We start from the raw sequence: 25151 nt of genomic DNA on the forward strand, positions 1-25151 counted from the left end.
CCTGGAAGTTCTGACGTAATCCAAAGAGTAATGTCCTATGAAGTCCATCGAATCTAATAAACCTGCGTTCACTGTCTGTCAGAGGCAGCCCAGGATTTCCCACTCTCGCAAGAATTTCTGTACCTACCGCTAACCGGCAGCAACCCCTTATGCAGAATTGTTCTGAGAACATTCTGAGAATATAGCTCCATAGGAATGATGGATGTGTCATGGGACATTACTCCATTGGATTATCTTGGAACTTTCAGGATTTATTTTAATTAATAAATTGGTGAATTTGGGAATGTGGGGGCGTATTTATTCCCCAACAGGATTATGCTGGAACTTTGAAGATCTGTTTTTATTACTAAATTGGTGAATGAGCATGTGTGGGTGAGTGTTTATTCAAATAAACTTATTTTTTCCTGTGTCTGTGTTCTTTTTTGTATGCTTGCCAACTTAATAATAGGGGTGTCTGATAGATGCCTCCTCATTACTAACCTCTGTACTTGATGTCAGCTGTCAATTCACAGCTGGCATGAACCCCAAAAGTATTACCTGGATTGCCATCGCACCAGGGCAATTGATAAGAGCCGGCAAAAAGGCAGAATTAGCACGTCTAATGGATGCACCACTTCTGGGGAAGCTTGGAGTTGCTCATTTCAGGCTGTGAGGTGACAAATTATCATAGGTTTTCCTAAACCAAACTTTTATTTACAGTCCAACCAAACTCGGAGGACCCCAACTTCCATATGTCTGCTCATCTCTACTTAGCACCCGAGCATGTTAGTCCTCACTCATTACTATTGGCCACATTTTACGAACTGCACCCCTTAGTGAATACATCTAGTGATGGAGGGGTATTACCTCCACAGGTGTTTCTAATTATTTAATACTATTCTGTTAAGAAGAGCTCATAATTGCATTTGGTGAATGGCTAATAAATGGCCCATAGTTTCTACTGAACATGGTGTTTCCCCATATGTGGCTGTACAGTATATTATTGGTCACATGACAGGGTTAGAGAGGGAAGGAGCACTATTTTACTTTTGCAGATTATTCTAGAATACTTTACGGACTCTATTTGCAGAGCCGTGATGTGAATTAACAGTAGAACTGATCTTTAAATGACCCCTTTTTAGAATTTAAACCCTTTTGGAAATAATTTATGGGCTAAAAATATGCCATTGTAGCTCCCAATACATTGTGCCCAGCTTGTGCTTCTGTAACCTCGCACCTGTAAGGTAAGTGGCCTCTTAAGTACAGTAATATCAAACATGTGGATACTAACTGCAGTTCAGGCACATTGTTCGTCTGAGAAGTGCGAATAAGGCCATTTTTATTTAGAAGATCAGATTGGGCTACATTTCCTTTGGTGCGAGCCATGTCAATATTCCAGAGCCTATATGCTCCCAGTAACTTGGACATTCCCTATATTTCTGTTAACAGATTATGAACCCAAGTGGGGACTTGTTTTTTTGGGTTTAGTTTAAGTTTTAATTCGTGGCATTTTGGGATGCAAAACATTTTTTGTTAGTTCACAAGTATCTGGTGCTCTATGCTGAGGACTTACTGTACATCACGGTTTCCATCTTAGTATTTGAAACATGGGATTCTGATGAACCACCCAATGAATCTATATACAAATGAGGAATATGGAGTTATTCCAGACTCCATTTTGTCTCTGTTTAGTGTTGTTTGGCTTTTCAGAGGTGTGGGATGGGTTCATGGTTTTTATTGGTACAATTTTCGGGCACATACAATTTTTCGATTGCTTTCTATTCTAATTTTAATTAGGCAGAAAGAACAAAAAACAACAATTCAGGAATTATTTTTTGTTGTTTGCTATATCGTCCATGTGTGGTAAAAATGATGAGGGCTTAACTAAAGCAATATCATATTTATATCGGTTTTTATGTTTTGCTGGTGTTGCACTGTGAAAACTTATGGAAAAAAATGTTTTGCATCACTATGTTCTGAGAGTAATAACTTTTTGCTGTTGATGGAGGTGTTTTTTGCGGGATGAGATTATGTTTACAGCGATACTTTTTTATTTACATTTTTTTCTATCGCATTTTATTCCACATTTAGTTTGGCGGTTTCATTAAAATGCATAGTTTTATGTCTCATTTTCTCTGCTTTTTTATGGTTTACTGAAGGGGTTAATTAGCATAACAGTTTTATAGGTCATGTTGTTCTGGACGTGGCAATATTAAGTATGATTATTTTTTTTTTATTTCTGTTTTTACATAAATATATGTATTCATCAGCATTATATATTTTTTTTCCTTTAATTTGTGATTTTTAAAAAATATTTTTACATTTTTTAAAACTTTTTTCTAATTTTTTTTACTTAGTTCCTCTACAGGACTTTTACTTTCATTATTCTGATCACTGATCTAATGCACTGTGGATCCTTGCGATGATATTGCGGGGTGCAATATGACAGGAGAGGTAGCTCTGTCTCTCATCCACCTAAATGTTGCAAATAATATGAATCGCGACATTTAGGGAGTTGAACAGACCTGGGCCATGCAGGCACTGCTCCTGGCTGTGGGAGCCGTATCTCGGCTTTCATTTGAGCTGAGCTGCTAGCAGCAAATGCGTGGAAACAGCTCCTGTGCCCCACACAATTGACATAGCGTACCCATACATCACAGGTCAGGAAAGTCTTTCTAACCATGACGTACGGGTACATCATATGTTGTGAAGGGTTAAAAAAAATGTGATTCACCCGAATTCAAATTTTTAGCTATGAGATTAGCTTGAATACAGAAAAATGATGAAAGGCTACCATTTTAGTATATAATAAAAATATTTATTCCTTTATATAGCGCTATTAATTCCATAGTGCTTCACATACATAGCACTGTTCCCATTGGGGCTCACAATCTAATTCCCTATCTTTATGTCTTTGGAGTGTGGGAGGAAACTGGAGAACTCAGAGGAAACCCACGCAAACACTGGGAGAACATACAAACTCCTTCCAGATGGTGTCCTTGGTGGGACTAGAACCCTGGATCCCAGCGCTGCAAGACTGCAGTGCTAACCACTGAGCCACCGTGCCATCCTGTATATGCTTTTTAAGACCTGTAAGAGGGAAAAAAAATACAAGATTCTTTATAAGATAATTAAATCAATTTGAAGTTATTAAAATGTATTAAATATGAGTAAATATTTGAAAATTTGCATAAATTTCAATGCTTCAAAGCTTGTAATTGCTCATAAAATACTTGCGAGGGAGAGGAGAAAGAGATATGGCAAACTTTGCCGACCATAAAAACTTACAATTTACAGGCAAGAGAGAGAGTGAACCCTGTTGATTATAAGAATCAAATGTTTTAGGCAAGAGAGAGGGCTCTACTGGCGGTAAGAGCTTAGACCCTATGGGAGAGAGGTCCCCTCTGATCATAAGCGCTTACACTTTTTAGGAATGAAAGAACTCTGCTAGTTATAAGAGCTCACACTATACAGAAGAGAGAGACTTACCCAGTGACTATGAAAATAGAAAATATATCTGCAGTACAAACTGTGCTCTGCTGGGAGCTACTGATTTCTGATGGCCCAAGTAATGACCACCACTTTACAAGGTATGATATATCTTAAGATTTGTTTTGTACTTGCAGGGCAATATGGGAAGACCTGCATGGCATCGCAAAATCATTCTTCCTTTCTCTCTGATGCTTCTGCAGTGTAAGAAATGGTATCAGGTGAACCAAACATTGAATTTCAAAATGTTAAAGTTTGTGGAAATTTTACTTGATAGCAATCCTTCATGAATCGATCAGCTCATCTCGAATTTGATATGAATTTGATAAAAATTGATTTTGCCAGAATCTGCATTATTTGCGGTTCAATTCTAATCCAGTAAAATGGTGGGTGATTGCCATTTTACTAGATAGTTTTTAGGGCCAGAAATTGAATAATAATAATGAAGAAGAAGGAGAAGGAGAAGAAGGAGAATGAGGGAAGGAGGAGAAGGAGGATAAGAAGGAGAAGAAGAAGAAGATGGAGGAGAAGGAAGAGAAGAAGAAGAAAAAGAAGAAGGAGGAGGAGAAGGAGGAGAAGGAGAAGAAGGAGAAGAAGAAGAAGAAGAAGAAGAAGGAGAAGGAGAAGGAGAAGGAGAAGGAGAAGGAGAAGGAGAAGGAGGAGAAGGAGACGGAGGAGAAGAAGAAAAAGAATGTGAGAGACTGAATGAGTACTTTTTTATATATATTTTTGCTCCTGTATTAATTATGGTCTGTGGTCTTAAGAAACCTCAGCATAATAAATAATTTTTAACTGCAATTGGGCACATTCAATTTTTTATTCTCAAGTTTCCCCACGGATTCAAAGCAAATCTCTTGAATTTGCTCATTTCTAATCATAAAGTTTCTTATATTTAATTGAAATATGATTTTATGCAAATTTGTGGAAATAAATGTAACCATTTTAAGCTGTTTTGCGCAGTCATATTCCTCTGCTAAGTTGCTATAAATGCATGTAACAGGCTATAGAGACGAGTACTCACGTAGACACTTCTCCTCTGTAGTATGGTCCTTTCATGTATTTTTATGTTTCTTTCTGCTGAATGTCTCTGCAATGTTCTTAAGAAATGTTTGATCAGACCAATCGTACCAAAGATAGTGACCATGTATTCTTGAAGTCTTTTTAAGGCTATCAGTAAAATGTTTGAAAGGCATCTGGCACAACTATTTATCTGTTTTCTAAAATATGATATCTGTGAAACAAAGGTTAACAAAATAGAAAAAAAGACTTCCCTTACATAGTACAAAACAAAAGTGTAGAGAGGTTATATTTTTCTTCTTTTTTTCTAAACTTTATAAATTAATGTTTTAATGTTATTTTAAGTAATAACTACTTAAAGTGAATCTATTAGAAAGATTTTGCTATATAACCTGATTAACGCTAGAAGTCCCAGAAATTTCGAGCTCCCCCCTGAAGTCCCAAAAGAGGGCCAAATGACCCTTAGTACAAACTGACAACTCTGTCAATAAACTGAATAGCACCACTAACTAGAAACTAAATGGCTAAACTCAATGGAAAACAACAACCTCCTGTGGTGCGACAGTAATGGCCTTAATTACAGAACAAAAGACGGAGATTATAGGATGTTAGCTAAAATCCTTCAGGTCATTTGACCCGTCTCTGGGTTCCAAAGGTAGAAATGTTAAATGACCCCTCTCTGGGACTTCTACTGTTAACCAATAATGCAGGGCAAGAAAGCCTGATACCAGGAATGTATAGCTTACTGGGCTGCTTTGTGTACTTTTTATAGAATACCTGTTTTTTTTCTGCTGGAGATGTAGCTTTCATGCTAGATATGGGGAAGTACCAAACAAACGGCAAAAGGGAAGGGAAACTCTTGTCTAGGGAAAGGTAAGATGTTTACCCCTGACCAAACCCACTGCTGGTTGCTGAGGTCCCTCACCACCTTAAATAGGTTCCTACCTATGTGGCAAGCCAGATACCTGACCCTAGGTATTCCTGTTGCTGGGCCCTTAATAGGGAATGAATGGGATGATCTGTTTGTCAACCCCACAAAACACTATAGATGACATAAGGAGGTCACACAGGGGGAAAATGCATGAACTGCTTATTCACAGATGACACAGATAGAAGTTCAGCAAAGTAATCAACAACAATACCACAGAGAACTACAAGCCACCTGCTTGCAACCAATGCTTGAATGATCTAAAAAATATCACCAACACCATTCCAAGGTAGGAAGGGGTATTTAAGCACCAAGATAATGCTGATGATCAGCACCTGGGTAGAAGGAGAGCTCCTGATGAGTCCAAAAGGGGAGAGATTAATCCACCAGGAAATCTACCTATTCCAATGAATACTGACATCAGGAACAATGGAAAGTCAGGGAGCATTCTGCACAGCCAAACGCTGTGACTTTCTGGGGCCAGAAACCACATGACTGTCTGTCACCCGTGACAGTAGCAGAACTTAGGGATTAACTGACTGGCTGCTTCCTGTGTACACTTTCCAATGTGAGCAAGCTGCTACTAAGTGATGGCGGTGGGGTTACACAGATTAGTGTTAATGTCCTTGTGGTAAAATACAGATAGCAATGAAAGTACAACTCACAGTTAGCTTACAAATACTGTGTTTTACCTCAGTAATTATAACCCAAAACAAGGAGTAAAATACTCAGAGAAAAGGTACAAAAGAAACATTTACATCACTTCTGCATTTTATACACACTCCTGGCTTACAGACAAATGGCAGAAGATGAAAAACTGCGCAGGCCAAAAAAAACCTAATGCACTACCAGTATGCAGCAAGACCTCCAATAAATGGAGACATCACAAGTGCAAAAGGAGCTTGTTGGTAAAATTGCAGACTTGTGGCTTGCATAGGTCACTGTTCACACATGCAGGTACACAGTATCTGGTGAGCAGCCTATTAGTTACGCCCATCCCAATAGATGCAAGCAGGCTGCGCTCGTACTATACTGTATATGTGCTCCATGCAGGGACAGTGAGTATAGTATGCAAGGCCTAACAAAAAGAGGCCTGGCTGTATCCTGTATAAAATATTCTGTGCAAAAGAATATATAAATATATGAGGTATAGGTAGGTAATATGACCATAGTACGGAAGCCCACAATCCACGTCACAGATCCTCATTTTTGTGGGTCCTACACTAATATATCATATGAGTTACAAATATAATAATAATAATAGTCTATAACTATTTATCTATATATGGTTGCCCTTTTTCTATACCTGACTCTTATGTGGTGATTGCATTGCTGACCACTGTGCAGCGATTTTGATATATACATATACCATTATAAGTTCAATTTGCTAAATAATTGAGGTCCCACTTCAAACACACCATCAGTATTGTTATGGGTATATTTATCTGTGACATTTTGTCATTATACATCTTATGTACTATATATGTTTATACACATGTTTATAATATAATGTTTCCCTTCCTCTTTCCCTCCTTTCCTCTTTTCCTCCCCCCTCTCCCTTCTTGTCTCCCTTTCCTCCTTCCCTTTTCCCTCCCACCCTCCCCTTTTCTTTCCCTTCCCTCTTCTTCACATTTACCATTTTGTATCGTGACCACCAAATTGTGAAATGTCTTATTACATGGAGGTGGTTATCATTATATGATTATTCATGATATTGTCATGTATTTTGATTTAAAGCCATACATGCTTTATACATGTGTGTGTATATTGGCATTAGACTAGTCATACTATAGCTATGCATGTTCTGGCTTTGAGTGATCACGCACATGTATATAGTTATTTATATATGACAGTTCCCTGTATATATTGATACATGTGCCTTTTGGTGATCACGGTACACTCACGATTCCTTTATAAATGTCTGCAGATTTGTTATTATAATTAAATTTATGTGAATAATGATATTTTCATTCACTCTGCCTTTATTTGATAGGTATATTTAATTATATCCAAGCTCCTTATTGCAGCTATGGTTGTGACTTATGACATTTATAATTATTCTGCGGACTATAATAATGGATATGTGTGTTTTCTATAATTAAACATGTGCATATGCCTATATACCTCTCTGCAGCCTTTTTTATTTACATTTAATTTTGGTTCCATATCCATCCTGCACACTATTGACTATCTCCATGCGGATCATCTGTACGCATGCGTGCCTCTTCGCGCACGGCGTCCTCCAGATCGCTGTGTCTTTATGGACTGGTGCTGTCGGTTGGCATGTTGTGAACTGACATCACCCGCTCTTGACGCGGTGTTCGGCGGGCGTCGCGGGTTACCGCGGCAACGCATGCGTCAAGTGAGGTGATCCCGGTATTGTGATTGGTGTGTGCCCCGTTTATTAGAGCCGGCTATGTAGCATAACTCCACCCCCCCTGACGAAGGCTTTTGCCGAAACAGCCGTCAGGTAGGCGGAATTTCCGGCTGTTCACATTCCATTTTGTTCACACGTGGTAAGTTACATTATTGCCAGTGCGTCATGTACAACTTCACCCTTACTTGGAAATATAGAGCGGGCTATTTGCTCTATTAATTAGTACCTTTGGTACACATGGAATCTCTTTTGTTCCAAATTAATGTAGGGGGATTCTTTCTGCATTCTCTATATAGCAGATTATATTGATCTTTCCACGTGGTCTTATGCCTGACTCTACCAGCACCATCATTGGTATACCAGCTTTATTGGTTATTATGGATATAGTGGTCTTTAACACTTAAAAACCTATTGCAAAAGGTAGTAAATCAATGTAGACCCAGAATGCTACCTCAAATTAAATAGTATAAAAACAGTTTTTATTGAAATTCATTAAAAATTCAAAATTCCACCTGTGAAAATTATATAACACATAAACATAATCCCAGGACCATGGGACAGCTCCAAAATATCCGCCCAGAGGAACAAAACAATTATTCCATAAATAATCGCAGTAATAATCCTGCCAAAGGTATAATGTCTAAATGACCCTTACTCTCTCTTTCCTCTACCTGCCAATGGAGATGCAACATAAAGTCACAGTACACCCTAAATGTAAAATGGTGCCACTATTCCTCGGCGGCTTTCCCTCCTAGGATATCCCTAGTCTCCCTCGTGATCAAATGAGGTCTAGAGGTTATACCCTTAATAGTCAGGAAAGATAGGGGAAATAAACTTATCTGAGAGATGTTTGAGTCAGAAATAATCCCTTAGCAGTCCTTTTTTCATAACGTAAAGGCGTCCAGGCTTTCCATGGTCCTCAACCCAATAATATAAATTCACACAGACTCAATGCGTTTCTCCCCATACAATTAGTTAGGCTTCATCAGGAGACAATGAAAAATGACTGGCCTAATCGCCTGTGGAACAAACAAATATCAGAAACCCCAAATCCAAACCATAATGTAGAGAGTCTTGAGATATAGAGCAGACATACCTAATAGCTGTTAGGGGAGCTACTCATTCAGCAGCACACACCTCTCCATGTGGATGTATATAATGGACGTCTTGCCCTGTGGCTAACTCTCCTTAAATACTCCCATACAGGGGCTGTCTTACTAGGTAATTGCCTCCAGGAACACCCCGTTGCCTGGGAAACCCCGGATGTATAATACACATGCAATCACCGTTCAGATAAGACCGGAACCCATGCCGGAAATAAACAACCGGAAGTCACACCAGAAGTAAAAAAAACCCACATGCTCCACCCGGGTCACATGACCATACAGGCTACGATCCCAAACACTGTATATTCCAGTTAATGTTTCGGAGCCGTATGGGGTAGGGAGGGGGGGTAGGGGGGGGGGGGCGGGGGGAGGAGGGAGGAGGGGAAAAAGGCAATGAATAGGGGGAGCCAATGAGATCAAAGGTAACCAATACAAAACTAATGCTGGAGGCCATAGAGATGTTTCCAATAAGGTTGGTTCCAATATACCAACTAGACAAACGACATAGATTCAGAAGATGGGGTAATTATGGATAAAGAATTAAATAGATTCAAAATATCATAAGATGGTGAAAAATAGTTTCACTAATCCAGACACGGCTTATTCCTTTACGGAAAAATATTAGCCTGACGGGTATAGATCAAAGCTTAATTTGATGTAGTCCAGGGTGTTTCCCTTTCGGGACAGATGCCTCTTATAAGAAACAGCCAAACGTCAGCTGTTCGTTCAAGCCTTTTGGGTGTACACAGTCAAAGCGATATATCCACTTGCTTTCCCTTTGTAACAGGAGTTTGTTCCAGTTACCTTTCCTAGTTGGCTCCGGGACGACTTCAATGATTTTAAAACTAATGGAGTTCAAATCTCCACCGTGTACCTGTCTAACATGTCGTGAGATCGAGGTGTCTCTCTCATTTCGTACATCTCCCAGATGTTCCCCGATCCGCTTTCTTAGTTCTCTTTTCGTTTTCCCAATGTAGTCCAAGGGGCAGGTGCATTTTGCCACATAGATAACCCCCTCGGTACTACAATTGTCAAAATCCCGAATCTCATATTCACGGTGCGTACATGCCGACACTACCTGCTGGGGAATTTTGAGGGCGGACCCGAATCTGAAGATTTTATTGGGGTACGGCCCATGATTACCTTCCGAAAGGGGAGGTCCCTAAAAGACAGGTTAGTACACAGTTTGTACCAGGCTCCCCAAAGAGAAGGGACATGGCTAGACAGGAAGGTAAATGGAGTGTATAGATGCGGACGTTGCAAGTTCTGCAAATGGATTTCACCGGGGAAGCAGGTAGTGTCGGCATGTACGCACCGTGAATATGAGATTCGGGATTTTGCCAATTGTAGTACCGAGGGGGTTATCTATGTGGCAAAATGCACCTGCCCCTTGGACTACATTGGGAAAACGAAAAGAGAACTAAGAAAGAGGATCGGGGAACATCTGGGAGATGTACGAAATGAGAGAGACACCTCGATCTCACGACATGTTAGACAGGTACACTGTGGAGATTTGAACTCCATTAGTTTTAAAATCATTGAAGTCGTCCCGGAGCCAACTAGGAAAGGTAACTGGAACAAACTCCTGTTACAAAGGGAAAGCAAGTGGATATATCGCTTTGACTGTGTATACCCAAAAGGCTTGAACGAACAGCTGACGTTTGGCTGTTTCTTATAAGTAAGAGGCATCTGTCCCGAAAGGGAAACACCCTGGACTACATCAAATTAAGCTTTGATCTATACCCGTCAGGCTAATATTTTTCCGTAAAGGAATAAGCCATGTCTGGATTAGTGAAACTATTTTTCACCATCTTATGATATTTTGAATCTATTTAATTCTTTATCCATAATTACCCCATCTTCTGAATCTATGTAGTTTGTCTAGTCGGTATATTGGAACCAACCTTATTGGAAACATCTCTATGGCCTCCAGCATTAGTTTTGTATTGGTTACCTTTGATCTCATTGGCTCCCCCTATTCGTTGCCTTTTTCCCCTCCTCCCCCCGCACCCCCCCTACCCCATACTGCTCCGAAACATTAACTGGAATATACGGTGTTTGGGATCGTAGCCTGTATGGTCATGTGACCCGGGTGGAGCATGTGGGTTTGTTTACTTCCGGCGTGACTTCCAGTTCCTCCTGAATAGCGATTTCTGTATTGGGATAAAGAATCGCTATTTATTTATATCAGTCTCCTCCTGCACAGTTTCTAAATGCTATGGTTCAGTATAGATGTTGAAATTGATCAGTATTGTAACCCTGTGTGGGTTTAAGGGAGGCGGGGATGTATGTAGGAGGTGAGGGGGACGGCTCACGCTGTCAGGTGATCTCATGGGCGACGCCCATGTGGGTAACATTAGCTGGGATATGGGACGTTCCGGACCGCACGTCACTTCCGGGTTTTTCATGCTTGTCATGAAGAATCTGTGACGACCCGGTGATGCAGCCTGTGGGGTCACATGACCCGGATGGGTCTTGTGGGATTGTTTATTTCCGGCATGGGTTCCGGTCTTATCTGAACGGTGATTGCATCTGTATTATACATCCGGGGTTTCCCAGGCAACGGGGCGTTCCTGGAGGCAATTACCTAGTAAGACAGCCCCTGTATGGGAGTATTTAAGGAGAGTTAGCCACAGGGCAAGATGTCCATTATATACATCCACATGGAGAGGTGTGTGCTGCTGAATGAGTAGCCCCCCTAACAGCTATTAGGTATGTCTGCTCTATATCTCAAGACTCTCTACATTATGGTTTGGATTTGGGGTTTCTGATATTTGTTTGTTCCACAGGCAATGGATTACTCCTACATTCACATCTGATAACTGCAATCCTCCAGCCTCCTGAAGATCCTTATATCATGGAAAGGGGAAACGCGTAGAGGCGATACAGAGCATGCTGCTAAAAGGGAAGTAACCATTCTTTTCTTTTCTTCCCTGTGGGGTTATCTATAACCCTTTTTTCTGCTCTATTAGAATCATCTGCATGATTGCCCTCAGGCATTGCATTACATGTATTCGCATCGGTTTTTGCAGTGCAAATCTGTGCAATTATGATTGTGTAAAAGTTTATCCATGTGTGATTGCCATACCATACTATATCACACTGGGACATGGGAGGAAAAACTGACAGATGGAACTGAATTTTCCATTATGTTAATGTGCTCCTCCATTATGTTAATGTAGATTGTGTATTATGTACTATGTACTAATTTGTACTGGATCATTTTTTGTCCTGGTTTTCCTGATAGGAAGCTGTTATCTATCAGACAGTGTGATTATATGAGCACTTTGTTGTACCATGTACTAATTTGTACTGGATCATGTACTATGGACATATTTTTCTGCAGAAGCCTACCTATATTGGGGCTTAATTTTTGATTTTTTGTCCTGGTTTTCCTGATAGGAAGCTGTTTTCTATCAGACAGTGTGATTACATGAGCACTTTGTACTTAATACATTCTAGTACTATTGTATGGCCATCCGTATTGTAATTATTATTTTAATTCACTAACTATCCAGGGCAACTAGAGGGTGAGCCGACGTGGAACGGGGGCGCCCAAAACAGTTACGGCGTCATACCCTCCGTTGGTAGGTAGGAGCAAGGTCCCATAGGGTGCTATAGGGACCCCATATATTTAGCTCCTCCCCATCATCTATGCCCTTTGTGTGTTCACTATTAATGGGTGTCTAAATTTTAAAATATATCAATAAAAGTTTAATTTTAATTGAAATTGAGGTTTTTTGTTTTTCCACAGGCGATTGGGCCAGTCATTTTTCATTGACTCCTGATGAAGCCTAACTAATTGTATGGGGAGAAATGCATTGAGACTGTGTGAATTTATATTATTGGGTTGAGGACCATGGAAAGCCCGGACGCCTTTACGTTATGAAAAAAGGACTGCTAAGGGATTATTTCTGACTCAAACATCTCTCAGATAAGTTTATTTCCCCTATCTTTCCTGACTATTAAGGGTATAACCTCTAGACCTCATTTGATCACGAGGGAGACTAGGGATATCCTAGGAGGGAAAGCCGCCGAGGAATGGGGGCACCTTTTTACATTTAGGGTGTACTGTGACTTTATGTTGCATCTCCATTGGCAGGTAGAGGAAAGAGAGAGTAAGGGTCATTTAGACATTATACCTTTGGCAGGATTATTACTGTGATTATTTATGGAATAATTGTTTTGTTCCTCTGGGCGGATATTTTGGAGCTGTCCCATGGTCCTGGGATTATAGTTATGTGTTATATAATTTTCACAGGTGGAATTTTGAATTTTTAATGAATTTCAATAAAAACTGTTTTTATACTATTTAATTTGAGGTAGCATTCTGGGTCTTTATAGTGGTCTTCTAATATGTGTGAATTTGATCCTTCCACTGCTGCATAATCGGCTACCATTTAGTAAATATAGTAAGTCCAATATGCAGCACCTCAGCGGTGTGTGATCTAAAAGTGCAATCATTTAGTGGCTTAATTCATGCAGCTTAGTTTGGATCACATTTTCCCCACACTATCAACTTATTCATGCCTGAACCCCATGTTTGTTATATACCAGTTGGTAAACTTTAATTATATGTGTGGTGTTTGTCACAGTCAGGCATCTATATCTGTGATCGTCACACTGCAGGTTTTGCCTGGTTATTGCTTTTAAATCTTTTATCTGTATGTCCACCTTCTGCACTGATCAATAAAAAACTTTTTTCACATACTGGACACTTGATCGTTTTTCTTTTTCTTTTTTTTATATATATATAAACAACAACAGAAAAGAGGATTTAAATCCTCCAAAAGCTAATCAAATATTTGCTTATCTTTTGGAGGATTTAAATCCTCTTTTATGTTGTTGTTTTTTTATATACTGTATATACATACTGTATATTATATATTAGTGTAGGGACCCACAGAAATGAGGATCCGTGATGTGGATTGTGGTGATAGGGTAGCCCAGTTAGGGAAGCCCAGGTTGCTTTGATAGCACCCTTAAGCTTGTCTGCATTGTTGAGTCTGGTGTCTCTCATCTTCCTCCTGACAATACCCCATAGATTCTCTATGGGGTCTAGGTCAGGCAAGTTTTAACCAGCTATCAGTACTTTTGTCAGTGTGGACAGGTGGCAAGTCCTGCTGGAAAATTATATTTGCAACTCCAAAAAGCTTGTCACCAGAGGGAAGCATGGAGTGCTCTAAAATTTCCTGGTAGATGGCTGTGCTGATTTTAGTCTTGATAAAACACAGTGGACCTAAACTAGCAAATGACATGGCTCCCCAAACCATCACTTATTATGGAAACTTCAAACTAAACCTCAAGCAGCTTGGTTTGTGTGTCTATCCACTCTTCCTCCAGACTCTGGGACCTTTATTTCCAAATGAAATGCAAAATGTACTTTCATCTGAAAACAACACCTTGGACTGGACCCCTGAGCAACAGTCCAGTTCTTATTCTCTTTGGCCCAGGTAAGACGCTTCTGGAATTGTTTATTGGTCATGAGTAGCTTGACACATAGAATGCGACACTCGTAGCCCATGTCCTGGATACATCTGTGTGTGGTGGCTTTTTAGGCACTGACTTCAACAGCAGTACACTAATTGTGAATCTCCACCAAATTTTTGAATAGCCTTTTCTTAATCCTATCAAGGCTGCGGTTGCACCTTTTTCTACCACACTTTTTCCTTCCACTGAATTTTCCATTATTATTATTATTGAATACAGAACTCTGTGAACAGCCAGCTTCTATAGTAATGACCTTTTGTGGCTTTTGGAGTGTGTCAATGACTTCTTTCTGAACATCTGTCAAGTCAGCAGTCTTCTCCATAATTATTTAACCTACTGAATCAAACTACGGGAGCATTTTAAACTCTTAGGAAGCCTTTGCAGGTGTTTTGTGGTAATTGTTCTAATTTTCTGAGATAATGACTTTTGGGTTTTCAATGTTGTAAGCCATAATCAAAAACATTAACAGAAATAATCACTTAAAATAGATCACTATCTTTATAATGACTCTATATAATATATGGTTTTCCCTTTTATATTAAACTATTGAACTCCTCAAGTTTCTGTCGGTCTCTGTCGGTCTGTCTCTGTCTGTATCAGTTTCTCTGTCTGTTTCTGTATCAGTCTTTCTGTCAGTCTCTTTATCTCTGTGTCTCTATCTCTGTTCTCTGTGTCTCTCTCTTTCTCTGTGTCTGTCTGTGTCTGTCTGGCTGTCTCTTTGCCCGGCTTTCTCTTTCCCCGGCTGTATCTTTCCCCGTCTATCTCTTTGCCCGGCTGTCTCTTTGCCTGGCTGTCTCTTTGTCCGGCTGTTTCTTTTTCCGGCTGTCTCTTTGCCCGGCTGTCTCTTTGCCTGGCTGTCTCTTTGTCCGGCTGTTTCTTTTCCCGGCTGTCTCTTTTCCCAGCTGTCTCTTTTCCCGGCTGTCTCTTTGCCTGGCTGTCTCTTTCCTCGGCTGTCTCTTTGCCCAGCTGTCTCTTTGCCCGACTGTCTCTTTCCCCGGCTGTCTCTTTCACCGTCTGTCTCTTTCCAGATCTGTCTCTTTCCCCAGCTGTCTCTTTGCTCGGCTGTCTATTTGCCCGGCTGTCTCTTTGCCCGGCTGTCTCTTTGCCCGGCTGTCTCTTTCCCCTTCTGTCTCTTTCCCTGTCTGTCTCTTTCCCCATCTGTCTCTTTCCCCTTCTGTCTCTTTCCCCTTGTCTTTTTGTCCAACTGTCTCTTCACCATAATTATTTAACCTACTGAATCAAACTACGGGAGCATTTTAAACTCTTAGGAAGCCTTTGCAGGTGTTTTGTGGTAATTGTTCCAATTTTCTGAGATAATGACTTTTGGGTTTTCATTGCTGTAAGCCATAATCAAAAACATTAACAGAAATAAACACTTAAAATAGATCACTATCATTATAATGACTCTATATAATATATGGTTTTCCCTTTTATATTGAACTATTAAACTCTTCAAGTTTCTGTCAGTCTCTGTCGGTCGGTCTCTGTCTGTATCAGTTTCTCTGTCTGTTTCTGTATCAGTCTCTCTGTCAGTCTCTCTCTATCTCTGTGTCTCTATCGCTGTGTCTCTCTCTTTCTCTGTGTCTGTCTGTGTCTGTCTGGCTGTCTCTTTGCCCGGCTTTCTCTTTCCCCGGCTGTCTCTTTCCCCGTCTGTCTCTTTGCCCGGCTGTCTCTTTGCCTGGCTGTCTCTTTGTCCGGCTGTTTCTTTTCCCGGCTGTCTCTTTGCCCGGCTGTCTCTTCCCCTTCTGTCTCTTTCCCTGGCTGTCTCTTTGCCCAGCTGTCTCTTTTCCCAGTTGTCTCTTTTCCCGGCTGTCTCTTTGCCTGGCTGTCTCTTTCCCCGGCTGTCTCTTTGCCCAGCTGTCTCTTTGCCTGACTGTCTCTTTCCCCGGCTTTCTCTTTCACCGTCTGTCTCTTTCCCCATCTGTCTCTTTCCCCAGCTGTCTCTTTGCTCGGCTTTCTATTTGCCCGGCTGTCTCTTTGCCCGGCTGTCTCTTTCCCCTTCTGTCTCTTTCCCTGTATTTGCCCGGCTTTCTCTTTCCCCTTCTGTCTCTTTCCCTGTCTGTCTCTTTCCCCATCTGTCTCTTTCCCCTTCTGTCTCTTTCCCCTTGTCTTTTTGCCCGGCTGTTTCTTTGCCCGGCTGTCTCTTTGTCCGACTGTCTCTTCACCATAATTATTTAACCTACTGAATCAAACTACGGGAGCATTTTAAACTCTTAGGAAGCCTTTGCAGGTGTTTTGTGGTAATTGTTCTAATTTTCTGAGATAATGACTTTTGGGTTTTCATTGCTATAAACCATAATCAAAAACATTAACAGAAATAAACACTTCAAATAGATCACTATCTTTATAATGACTCTATATAATATATGGTTTTCCCTTTTAAATTGAACTATTGAACTCTTCAAGTTTCTGTCGGTCTCTGTCGGTCTGTCTCTGTCTGTATTAGTTTCTCTGTCTGTTTCTGTATCAGTCTCTCTGTCAGTCTCTCTCTATCTCTGTGTCTCTATCTCTGTGTCTCTTTCTTTCTCTGTGTCTGTCTGTGTCTGTCTGCCTGTCTCGTTCCCCGTCTGTCTCCTTCCAGGGCTGTCTCTTTCCCCGGCTGTCTCTTTCCCCATCTGTCTCTTTCCCCTTCTGTCTCTTTCCCCTTGTCTTTTTGCCCGGCTGTTTCTTTGCCCGGCTGTCTCTTTGTCCGACTGTCTCTTCACCATAATTATTTAACCTACTGAATCAAACTACGGGGGCATTTTAAACTCTTAGGAAGCCTTTGCAGGTGTTTTGTGGTAATTGTTCTAATTTTCTGAGATAATGACTTTTGGGTTTTCATTGCTATAAACCATAATCAAAAACATTAACAGAAATAAACACTTCAAATAGATCACTATCTTTATAATGACTCTATATAATATATGGTTTTCCATTTTAAATTGAACTATTGAACTCTTCAAGTTTCTGTCGGTCTCTGTCGGTCTGTCTCTGTCTGTATTAGTTTCTCTGTCTGTTTCTGTATCAGTCTCTCTGTCAGTCTCTCTCTATCTCTGTGTCTCTTTCTTTCTCTGTGTCTGTCTGTGTCTGTCTGCCTGTCTCGTTCCCCGTCTGTCTCCTTCCAGGGCTGTCTCTTTCCCCGGCTGTCTCTTTTCTCGGCTGTCTCTTTCCCCGGCTGTCTCTTTGCCCAGCTGTTTCTTTGCCCGGCTGACTCTTTGCCCGGCTGTCTCTTTACCCGGCTGTCTCTTTCCCCGGCTGTCTCTCTGCCTGGCTGTCTCTTTGCCCAGCTGTATCTTTCCCCTTCTGTCTCTTTCCCCTTCTGTCTCTTTGCCCGTCTGTCTCTTTCCCCTTCTGTCTCTTTGCCCGGCTGTCTCTTTTCCCAGCTGTCTCTTTCCCCAGCTGTCTCTTTCCCCGTCTGTCTCTTTCCCCGTCTGTCTCTTTCCCCGGCTGTCTCTTTGCTCGGCTGTCTCTTTGCCCGGCTGTCTCTTTGCCCGGCTGTGTCTTCCAGGTCTGTCTCTTTCCAGGTCTGTCTCTTTGCCCAGCTGTCTCTTTGCCTGGCTGTCTCTTTGCCCGGCTGTCTCTTTGCCCGGCTGTCTCTTTGCCCGACTGTCTCTTTGCCCAGCTGTCTCTTTGCCCGGCTGTCTCTTCCAGGTCTGTCTATTTCCCCATCTGTCTCTTTCCCCGTCTGTCTCTTTGCCCGTCTGTCTCTTCCAGGTCTGTCTCTTTCCAGGTCTGTCTCTTTGACCGTCTGTCTCATCCATGTCTGTCTCTTTCCAGGTCTGTCTCTTTGCCTGGCTGTCTCTTTCCCAGGCTGTCTCTTTCCCAGGCTGTCTCTTTCCCTGGCTGTCTCTTTCCAGGGCTATCTCTTTGCCCAGCTGTCTCTTTGCCAGGCTGTCTCTTTGCCCGGCTGTATCTTTGCTGGGCTGTCTCTTTCCAGAGCTGTCTCTTTCTCCGTCTGTCTCTTTCCAGGACTGTCTCTTTGACCATCTGTCTCTTCCAGGGCTGTCTCTTTCCAGGTCTGTCTCTTTGCCCGTCTGTCTCTTTCCAGGTCTGTCTCTTTGCCTGGCTGTCTCTGTTTCCAGGGTTATCTCTTTCCAGGGCTGTCTCTTTCGAGGGCTGTCTCTTTCTAGGTCTGTCTCTTTGCCCGTCTGTCTCTTTCCAGGTCTGTCTCTTTGCCCGGCTGTCTCTTTTCAAGGCTGTCTCTTTCCAGGGCTGTCTCTTTCCAGGGCAGTCTTTTTCCAGATCTGTCTCTTTGCCTGTCTGTTTCTTTGCCCGTCTGTCTCTTTGCCTGTCTGTCTCTTCCAGGTCTGTCTCTTTCCATGTCTGTCTTTTTGCCCGTGTCTCTTCAGGGCTGTCTCTTTTTAGGTCTGTCTCTTTGCCCGGCTGTCTCTTTGCCCCGCTGTCTCTTTGCCCAGCTGTCTCTTTGCCCGGCTGTCTCTTCCAGGGCTGTCTCTTTCCAGGTCTCTCTCTTTGCCTGTCTGTCTTTTCCAGGGCTGTCTCTTTCCAGGTCTATCTCTTTGCCTGGCTGTCTTTTCCCAAGGCTGTCTCTTTCCTGGCTGTCTCTTTGCCTGGCTGTCTCTTTCCAGGTCTGTCTCTTTGCCCAGCTGTTTCTTTCCAGGGCTGTCTCTTTCCAGGTCTGTCTCTTTGCCCGTCTGTCTCTTTCCAGGTCTGTCTCTTTGCCCGGCTGTCTCTTTTCAGGGCTGTCTCTTTCCAGGGCTGTCTCTTTCCGGGGCTGTCTTTTTCCAGGTCTGTCTCTTTGCCCGTCTGTTTCTTTGCCCGTCTGTCTCTTTGCCCGTCTGTCTCTTCCAGGTTTGTCTCTTTCCAGGTCTGTCTCTGTGCCCGGCTGTCTCTTTGCCTGGCTGTCTCTTTGCCCAGCTGACTCTTTGCCCGGCTGTCTCTTCTAGGTCTGGTTCTTTCCAGGTCTGTCACTTTGCCCGTCTGTCTCATCCAGGTCTGTCTCTTTCCAGGTTTAGCTACCACAACTTGGCACCGGATTTAACAAGCCAAGAAAGAAGTGAATCAATACCAAAATCACTATCAAATCTTAAATATTTTATTCTCAATAAATTCATTCAATAAATATATAAACAAGAGAGCCACCTGGGGGCACATGGTTCCAGAATTATTTAATCATCATATCTTATCCATTATTCAACATAACAAAGAGTGACCATGCATCACATCAGACAGGTATAATATTCCATATCAAATCATATCAATCCCAATGGTTTCATGTTGATATGGAACAAAGGGAATATACTTTAAAACATGGCATTGACCACCATAGTGTATTTTTTAAGCCATCAAGGCATATAGATTAGTCATATGTGGCTCTGCCACTGTTCCAGTATTATACCCTTGTGTATCGCAGTAATCACTGGGGTTATAAATAGAACTATAATAGTAATGGTATATTAAAAGGTATATTCAATAACGGAATTGGACTTATGTGATTAACTGTCTCTTTCCAGGTCTGTCTCTTTGCCCGGCTGTCATTTTCCCAGGCTGTCTCTTTCCCAGGCTGTCTCTTTCCAAGGCTGTCTCTTTGCCTGGCTGTCTCTTTCTAGGGCTATCTCTTTTCCCAGCTGTCTCTTTGCCCGGCTGTCTCTTTGCCCGGCTGTAACTTTGCCCGGCTGTCTCTTTCCAGAGCTGTCTCTTTCCAGGTCTGTCTTTTTGACCGTCTGTCTCTTCCAGGGCTGTCTCTTTCCAGGTATGTCTCTTTGCCCATCTGTCTCTTTCCAGGTCTGTCTCTTTGCCCGGCTGTCTCTTTCCCAGGCTGTCTCTTTCCCAGGCTGTCTCTTTGCCCAGCTGTCTCTTTGCCTGGCTGTCTCTTTCCAGGGCTATCTCTTTGCCCAGCTGTCTCTTTGCCCGGCTGTCTCTTTGCCCGGCTGTATCTTTGCCCGGCTATCTCTTTCCAGAGCTGTCTTTTTCCCCGTCTGTCTCTTTCCAGGTCTGTCTCTTTGCCCGTCTGTCTCTTTCCAGGTCTGTCTCTTTGCCCGTCTGTTTCTTTGCCTATCTGTCTCTTTGCCCATCTGTCTCTTTGCCCGTCTGTTTCTTCCAGGGCTGTCTCTTTCCAGGTCTGTCTCTTTTACCGTCTGTCTCTTTGCCCGTCTGTCTCTTTGCCTGTCTGTCTCTTTCCAGGGCTGTCTCTTTTCCCGGCTGTCTCTTTGCCTGGCTGTCTCTTTGCTCGGCTGTCTCTTTCCAGGGCTGTCTCTTTGCCCAGCTGTCTCTTTGCCTAGCTGTCTCTTTGCTCAGCTGTCTCTTTCCAGGGCTGTCTCTGTCTCTATCTCTCTATCTCTTTCCCCGGCTGTCTCTGTCTGTCTCTTTTTCTGTCTCTCTCTATCTGTCTCCCCATCATATTACCTCACACATCGGCTTTTTTACTAATAGTTTATTTTGTTCCTATAGCAATCACTGACAGTTGCTATTAATAGCCCGTATCTCCCAGCTCCATTCAGATTAATGGAAGCAGGATTTTGGAGACTAACTGTAAAGCGCGGGGTTAAATTTTCCCATCCAAACATAGTCTATGACATTCCCTGAGTCACATGTGGTGTCTGTGCAAAATTTCGTGATTGCAAATGCGACGGTGCAGATTCCTTTCTTTAGCGGACATACATACAGTGCCTACAAGTAGTATTCAACCCCCTGCAGATTTAGCAGATTTACACATTCGGAATTAACTTGGCATTGTGACATTTGGACTGTAGATTAGCCTGGAAGTGTGAAATGCACTGCAGCAAAAAAGAATGTTATTTCTTTTTTTTTTTTTTTTTTTTTAAATTGTGAAAAGTTTATTCAGAGGGTCATTTATTATTCAACCCCTCAAACCACCAGAATTCTGTTTGGTTCCCCAAAAGTATTAAGAAGTATTTCAGGCACAAAGAACAATGAGCTTCACATGTTTGGATTAATTATCTCTTTTTCCAGCCTTTTCTGACTAATTAAGACCCTCCCCAAACTTGTGAACAGTAGAGTTGAGCGCGGTTCGTGGTTCGTGGTTCTCCAGTTCTAGGCTCGAGTGATTTTGGGGCATGTTCTAGATCGAACTAGAACTCGAGCTTTTTGCAAAAGCTCGATAGTTCTAGAAACGTTCGAGAACGGTTCTAGCAGCCAAAAAACAGCTAAATCATAGCTTGGTTTCTGCTGTAATAGTGTAAGTCACTCTGTGAATCAAACTATTATCACATTTCAGTGTATAGTGTGCGTGAACAGCGCCTTCAGATCACTGCTGTTTCTATAATGGCGATCGCCATTTTTTTTTTTTTTTTCTTGTCTTCCTTCCCTAAGCGCGCGCGTCTTGTGGGGCGGGCCAGAATGTCAGCCAATCACAGACACACACACAGCTAAGTGGACTTTGAGCCAGAGAAGCAACGGCATGTGTGATAGGATCTGCATGTCACATGTCCCTGCATTATAAAACCGGACATTTTCTTCATGGACGCCATTATCTGCCTTCTGCGTCTTTGGTGTCAGACATCACTGTCGCAGCTCCGTCATCCTGAGTCCTATAGCCGATACAGCTGTATGCGCTGCATACACAGCGTTAGACAGCATAGGGAGAGCACTTTATAGCAGTCCTTTTAAGGGCTCAAACCGGCAGGGTCAGAGTTAAGGTGACAGGTCCTGAAAACAGCGCCAGCGTCTGTGCAGCCAAGGTCAGGGATTTCCTCCCTGCATTTCACCATTAGGAGGGAATAGAAAGGCAGGCTTCCATTCCTCTACCCAGAGCACCACAATCCTGCCACTGTACCCTCTTGTCCTCTGCACACTCCAACTCATAACTAAGCCATTATACTAGCAAACACTCAGTGTACCTAGTGGCATCCTATCTGTGGCTATTGGACTTTGCTTTAGTCCCACTAGTGCCAAGACATTTGCAGAGCGCATCTGCCTGCATTGCACACTCCAACTAATTATAACTAAGCCATTATACTAGCAAACACTCAGTGTACCTAGTGGCATCCTATACGTGGCTATTGGACTTTGCTATGGTCCCACTAGTGCCAAGACATTTGCAGAGCGCATCTGCCTGCGTTGCACACTCCAACTAATTATAACTAAGCCATTATACTAGCAAACACTCAGTGTACCTAGTGGCATCCTATACGTGGCTATTGGACTTTGCTATAGTCCCACTAGTGCCAAGACATTTGCAGAGCGCATCTGCCTGCGTTGCACACTCCAACTAATTATAACTAAGCCATTATACTAGCAAACACTCAGTGTACCTAGTGGCATCCTATACGTGGCTATTGGACTTTGCTATAGTCCCACTAGTGCCAAGACATTTGCAGAGCGCATCTGCCTGCGTTGCACACTCCAACTAATTATAACTAAGCCATTATACTAGCAAACACTCAGTGTACCTAGTGGCATCCTATACGTGGCTATTGGACTTTGCTATAGTCCCACTAGTGCCAAGACATTTGCAGCACGTCTGCCTGCGTTGCACACTCCAACTAATTATAACTAAGCCATTATACTAGCAAACACTCAGTGTACCTAGTGGCATCCTATACGTGGCTATTGGACTTTGCTATAGTCCCACTAGTGCCAAGACATTTGCAGAGCGCATCTGCCTGCGTTGCACACTCCAACTAATTATAACTAAGCCATTATACTAGCAAACACTCAGTGTACCTAGTGGCATCCTATATGTGGCTATTGAACTTTGCTATAGTCCCACTAGTGCCAAGACATTTGCAGCACGTCTGCCTGCGTTGCACACTCCAACTAATTATAACTAAGCCATTATACTAGCAAACACTCAGTGTACCTAGTGGCATCCTATACGTGGCTATTGGACTTTGCTATAGTCCCACTAGTGCCAAGACATTTGCAGAGCGCATCTGCCTGCGTTGCACACTCCAACTAATTATAACTAAGCCATTATACTAGCAAACACTCAGTGTACCTAGTGGCATCCTATACGTGGCTATTGGACTTTGCTATAGTCACACTAGTGCAAAGACATTTGCAGCACCTCTGCCTGCATTGCACACTCCAACTCATTATAACTAAGCCATTATACTAGCAAACACTCAGTGTACCTAGTGGCATCCTATACGTGGCTATTGGACTTTGCTATAGTCCCACTAGTGCCAAGACATTTGCAGAGCGCATCTGCCTGCGTTGCACACTCCAACTAATTATAACTAAGCCATTATACTAGCAAACACTCAGTGTACCTAGTGGCATCCTATACGTGGCTATTGGACTTTGCTATAGTCCCACTAGTGCCAAGACATTTGCAGAGCGCATCTGCCTGCGTTGCACACTCCAACTAATTATAACTAAGTTGCATTGTCAGGGATATTTATTCTTTATTATTCTGCTGTTAATAAAGCTAGACCACCACTGCAATCTTCACCACCTCTCAATTTTTACTACCACATTTTCAGTCCACAATCTTGTCGCAATCAACATGAGTGGCAAAATGACAGATGCTGGTGGAAAGGGGAAGAGGCGTGGTGGAAAAGGCAAAAAAGGTTTTGTCCGTGGGGAAGGTGGCAAAGCTCCATTATCATCTGCTGAAGATAGACCATCTACCAGCAAAAGTAAGATGTCTACTACTTACCGTGGACAATCCGATGTGCTCCCTTTTTTATGGACACGAACAACAGGAAGAAAGGTAGATGATGGGCAAAAAAGGAAAATGCTTGAATGGATCTCAAGTGGTCCAACAAGTGCCCTCTCAGCCACTTCAAGTACCGCATCCAAAAAACACCAGTCCTCTGAGTTGTCATCCCAATCACACTTGATTTCTCCTAGCTCTGAAGTCTCCATCAGCCCTGCACAGTATGGTGGAACTGAGATGGCTGAGTCTGCAGAGCTGTTCAGTCACACTATAGCCTGGGAATCAGAGGTCTGCTCCCAAGCTACAGTGAGTACAGAACAGGAAATGGTCTGCAGTGATGCCCAGAACCTTTGTGACTCTGATTCAGGCCGTGAGGACCAAGTTTCTGAGCATAATGTTGACCCTTTGTCACAAACTGTAACACCTGTGGTTATAGACAATGAGGAACATACTGATGAAGATGAGACGCAGATACCCGATTGGGATGACAACTTAAATATTCGGTCAGGGCAAGAAGAGGCTCAGTCTGAGGGGGAGGGGAGTGCAAACACAACAATTGATGATGACGTTCTAGATCCCACCTACTGTCAACCCCCAGTCAGGCACTCGAGGAGGTCAACAGAGGCGGTGGAGGAGGATGCAACCGACGACGAAGTTACCTTGCGCCTTCCTGGACAGAGTCGGAGCACTGGTAGCACGTCTACAACTGCATCCTCAGCCACCACTCTGCCTATGAGCATTATTCGGGGTGGATCAACAGGTCGCATGGCCTCTAAGCCTTGCCTAGCCTGGTCCTTTTTTGACATCGAAAAAGATCGCCCAAATCATGTGATATGTAACATTTGTCATGATTCTCTTAGTAGAGGTCAAAACCTCAGCAGTTTGACAACTTCTTCCATGAATCGTCACATGAATAAATATCATAAGTCCCGGTGGGAAGCTCACCGTGCTGCAATGCGGCCTAGCGGAGCAAACCATCCACCGCCCGCCCCTTCCAGTGCATCCGCGCGCTCTTCATCTTCTAGGACTGTGGGGACAGCTGTCACACCTGTTTTTCCACGCAAAACTTCCACCACTGTAACCGCAACAGGCAGTTTGCTTGTAAGGTCGTCAGTTGGTTTGGAAGGGGAAACAAGTGAGTGTGTACAGCTCTCTCAGACATCGATAGCACCAACGTTGGATCAAGGCAACATCATGTCTCCG

Source organism: Anomaloglossus baeobatrachus, chromosome 2 (assembly GCF_048569485.1).
Source record: "Anomaloglossus baeobatrachus isolate aAnoBae1 chromosome 2, aAnoBae1.hap1, whole genome shotgun sequence".
NCBI lineage: Eukaryota > Metazoa > Chordata > Amphibia > Anura > Aromobatidae > Anomaloglossus > Anomaloglossus baeobatrachus.